Here is a 4,987-nt window from a genome sequence, read left to right as displayed (position 1 = left end):
TGTCGCTCTCCCACCCCTCTCTCCCTTCTCCCCTTTACTCCCCCTCATCTCCCCTGTGCAGTGTGCGTGATGAGGGCGTGGCGTGGCGTGGGGTGTGGGGATGGATGGGGGACGATTTGAGATATTGAAGTCATATTTTACATTATGTATAATTACACATTACAAACTGTATTTCCCATGTGCATGGACATGTGCTGTATTCACATATTATGTGAAGTAAATAAATGGTCGATTACATCATTAGCTCACCTGCAAAGAAGTTGTTAAGATTGACCCCAAAATAGGTATTTTTACTTGCAAAATCGAAGATTTTTCAAGTGTATTGGTCAGTTGCGTTTGTGGTTGTCTGTCTGTTTGTCTGTCTGTTTGTCACCGGCCTACAGGTCACAATTCTAAACTGATCGTCACGAAACTTCACCAAGTTGTCTAGGTCGTCCCAATTGAGAAGCCTATTGATTTTGAGGTCAAAGGTCATCTGGAGGTCAAATTTCTAAAATCGCCATTTTAAATCCGATTGACTTGAAAATTGAACAGCATTTGCATATCGAGTCACTAAATTGGGAAACATACTATTTTTGAGGTCAATCAGTCAAAGGTCAACTCAAGGTCAAACTTCCAAAATCATCACTTTTCATCTGAAAAACTGTCAGTTTTCATCCGATTGACTTGAAAATTGAACAGCATTTGCATATTGTCTCACTGAATTAGGAAACCAACTATTGTTGAGGTCAAAAGGTCAAAGGTCAACTCAAGGTCAAACTTCCAAAATCATCAATTTCCATCTGAAAACCCATCAATTTTCATCCGATTGACTTGAAAATAGAACAGCATTTGTGTATTGCCTCACTGAATTGGGAAACCACCTATTTATGAGGTCAAAAGGTCAAAGGTCAACTCAAGGTCAAACTTCTAAAATCATCATTTTTCATCTGAAAAATCGTCACTTTTCATCCTGTTGATGCGAGCTTTGATCAACATTGTAAATTTTAATCTTCATGAAATGGACAATTTGCTGTATCAATGGAAAACTTTTTGGGGGAGGGGGGGATTTTGCAAGTATCGTGCGACACATGACGTCTTCTTGTTTTGTTTGTTTGTTTAAAGTCTTGTGATTATATTAGTATGATTCGACATGCTGCCCTGTCTTCTAGCAACCATTGAAATTGGGTTAAAAGATCTTGTCATTGTAGTATACTGTTTAATCTACCAGGTGAGCGCCAGGGGTATTGCCCCTATGTGTTTTGGATCTGATGAATTGACAGTCGCCATTTTGTAATCTACCAGGTGAGCGCCAGGGGTATTGCCCCTATATGTTTTGGATCTGATGAATTGATAGTCTCCATTTTGTAAAACTCTTCATGCAGCAGCTAACCAAGATGTCCAAATGTCACGTCTATGCCTGTGGGTTTCCCACGGATGCCCCACCCGTGTATAATGAAATCCTTATCATGTGTCTGTCGCATAATGCTTTATTGCAATGACGAGGATGCACGGGGCACTTGCGTGGGATCTGATCGATCAAGCGGGAGAGGGGAAGACGTGACGGTTCATGAAACAGAGAACATAACTCAGAAATGTGAACCAGAGATTGACATCATATGTCTTTCTGACGATTTCCTCTGAAAGTACTCGACAGGGACCACAAAAACCATTTCATTGTAAAGCTCTTTCTCTGAGGAGTCCTGGTTATATATTGTCTTTTTGCATCACCAATGACCATGTGTGTTTTGTTTTTTTATTCCAAGTTTATTAAGCCATGGGTAACTCTACCATCCTTCTACATCCCACATTCTGCTGGTTCTTCCGAAATCAATATTATCATGTTTCAGAAATATTTCAAGTGAGTTATTGGACAACACCTACCCGCACCCTTCACTTCACCCGCACCCTGAAGATCAATCTTCTGCATGTACTTTTGTTTTAAGTGCATATGTGATACTTCATTCATCCAAATCACATATTGAAATCAACTGTGTCCATATACCTAACATTTGATACCATACGTATGATTCTATGACATAAACTGATGAAGTAATAGCAAGTTCAATAAGTAGAAAAAGACATAAAATGTCACAGCCCCTGTGGCTTTAGTAATTTTGCTCTATGGAGTTTAAGACCGCCAGTCAGCCATTTTTGGTCGGATTACAAAACAAAATCTTCTGCATATGTATACTCATATATTGTGTTTGTGCCTAAGTTTGAACAAAATCTGTCTATGTATGTCCAATAAATGATTGGGGACAGGTTTAAGTAACAAAATGGCCGCCAGTCGGCCATCTTGGATCTGATCTCGAAAGAAAATGACGTGCGTATGTAAGCCATCGTTCATTATCTGTGTGCCAAGTTTGAACAACATTGGTAAATGCATGTCCGAGAAATGGCTGAGGACATGCTCAATGTCGGGTTTTTTATGCCGCCGCTGATGAAGTCACCGGAGGCATTATATTTTCGGGTTGTCTGTCTGCCTGTGATTATGTTTTCAGGGTTGTCTGTCTGTCTGTAATTATGTTTTTGGGTTGTCTGTCTGTCTGTGATTATGTTTTCGGGTTGTTTGTCTGTCTGTCTGATTATGTTTTTGGGTTGTCTGTCTGTCTGTGATTATGTTTTCGGGTTGTTTGTCTGTCTGTCTGATTATGTTTTCGGGTTGTCTGCCTGTCTGTGGTTATGTTTTCGGGTAGTCTGTCTGTCTGTGATTATGTTTTCAGGTTTTCGTTACTGCGATAACTTGAGAACCGCTGAAGGGATCTTAGTCAAACATGGTGCAGGTATGTATAATGAGGTAAAGATTAACTGATTCGATTTTGGGGTCATAAGGTCAGAGGTCATGTTAGGTAAAAATCCTATTACCACGATAACTTGTGAACCAGTGATGGGATTCTGACCAATGTAGGTTCAAGTATATATTATGATGCAAAGATGAACTTATTTGATTTTAGGGTGAAGAGGTCAAATGTCAGACGTCCCGTCAGGTAAAACTTCTGTTACCGAGCTAACTTGTGAACCAGTCGTGGGATTTTCACCAAGTTTGGTATAATTATATATTATGATGCAAAGATAAACGAATTCGATTTTGGGGTCAAAAGGTCAAAGATCAGATGTCATGTTAAGTTACAATTATTTTGTTACCGCGATAACTTAAGAACGGCTGAAGAGATTTTAGTCAAAATTTGGTGCAGGTATGTATAATGAGGTAAAGATTAACCGATTAGATTTTGGGGTCACGAGGTCAAAGGTCAGAGGTAATGTTAAGTAAAAAAATTATGTTGCTGCGCCAACTCATGAACCAGTGATGGGATTGTGAACAAACTTGGTATCAGTATATATGATGCAAAGATGGACTGATTGGATTATGGCATCAAGAGGTCAAATGTCAGAGGTCTTGTCAGATAAAAATGTGATAACTTGAGAACAGCTGAAGGGATTTAACTCACACTTGGTATATGTATGTATAATGATGTAAACATGAACTGATTACATTTTGGGGTCAATAGGGCAGAGGTCATGTTAAGTAAAAATTATATTGCCGCGCCATCTTCTGAACCAATCCCAAGTGATATGCGGAAATGACGTGTGTCCATGTGCAGGTCATAGTCGGTTACGGTCACATATCCAACTCACAATCTCACAAGATTTGCAGAAAGGATATGTGACAGTAAACGACCCGGGACCAATTATTTTCTTCCTGATTCGTATGTGCACATCGTTAAAAGTAAATAATGACCTCGGACAAATTTCAATCGACATGGGTTTAATCTCTGCTTGAGAGAATGTCATATAGCTATTTGGGCGGTGCATAAGTTAACAGAACACTGTGACTGTCGTGATCGCTAAGGCCGATCTTCACAAGGCTGTAACACCTATCGCCTGAAAATCCTTTAACTGTCGCCTTTGTAGTTTTGCAATGATGAATCGTATCGGGAGTGCATAGCCATTGTGAATACGACAGCTCCGAGGCTTCTTTGGCTTCGCATAGCACGAACACGGCAGCCATATTAGATTGAACTTGAAGTCCGTCTTCAAACTCCCTCACCACAAAGTCCTCAACAATTCTCCCCCCTTATTCCCGTTCTTCAAAGCAAAAGGGTAAATTATTATATCACCATCAGATATTTATTCATTACATCATGCCATTAGTGACGTCACGGAAAGCGCGACAGCGACAGGAAGTGGATCATGGATGTCCGATAGGTTATGGTTTATTACGATTGGTCGTTGTCTATCCTGTGTAATTTTTTAATATGTGATCATGACTAGCCTAATAATAAAAGTGTTAATAAATTATCGTAATTTAATTATATTCTTCGTGAAGCATCTTAAATACGCATCGAAGTTATAATTGTGGGTGGAGTCAGGCCAGCTGTCCAACCAATCAGTGGGAAGGATTATTATCGACAGACACGCCCACGAACAAGCATATTATCATAAAGATTATTTCTGTTATGTATTAGTTATTACTGTAATACGTTATAATTCCTGGGGCTTATGACTTACCCTGCATTCTTCGTACCTTACGTGAGGCAAAACTACCTGACCTGAGCGTAGATCTACTGTAATCTATATAAGCCACAGAAATTAATGATACGACTCTTCTGCCGCTTCCGTGGGGAGTGGGTGAAGTAGTACAAACAAACAAAGTTTCGGGATGGAAAGAAGAGCAATTCTGTCGACAGGTCCAGATGTGGGGTGGCTGAGATGGACATATGACGGTCAAATCAAATCTTACGTCATTTTCTCGTACCCATTAAATAGTCGAGACCTCAAGCCAACTACCTGGAGTAAACGATATTTAATTTGTGTCCGCCCTGTATGAGTTGGGAATGTGTGTGAGGCTTTTATTGTTTTATGGATCAGGCAAGTAGAAATCCAAAGCGTGCATGAAGAAAATATTTCGAGACAGAATATTTTACCTAATGTGGAAGAAATAATTAATCTTCTACTCAGGTAAATTAATCTTTCTGGGTTAATTAATTCGTGTGGAATATCACGT

This window comes from Myxine glutinosa, chromosome 10 (genome assembly GCF_964187855.1).
Source record: "Myxine glutinosa chromosome 10, kmMyxGlut1.1, whole genome shotgun sequence".
NCBI classification, from domain to species: Eukaryota; Metazoa; Chordata; class Myxini; order Myxiniformes; family Myxinidae; genus Myxine; species Myxine glutinosa.
The sequence above is the reverse complement of the archived record's forward strand: the minus strand, read 5'-3'. Positions refer to the sequence as shown.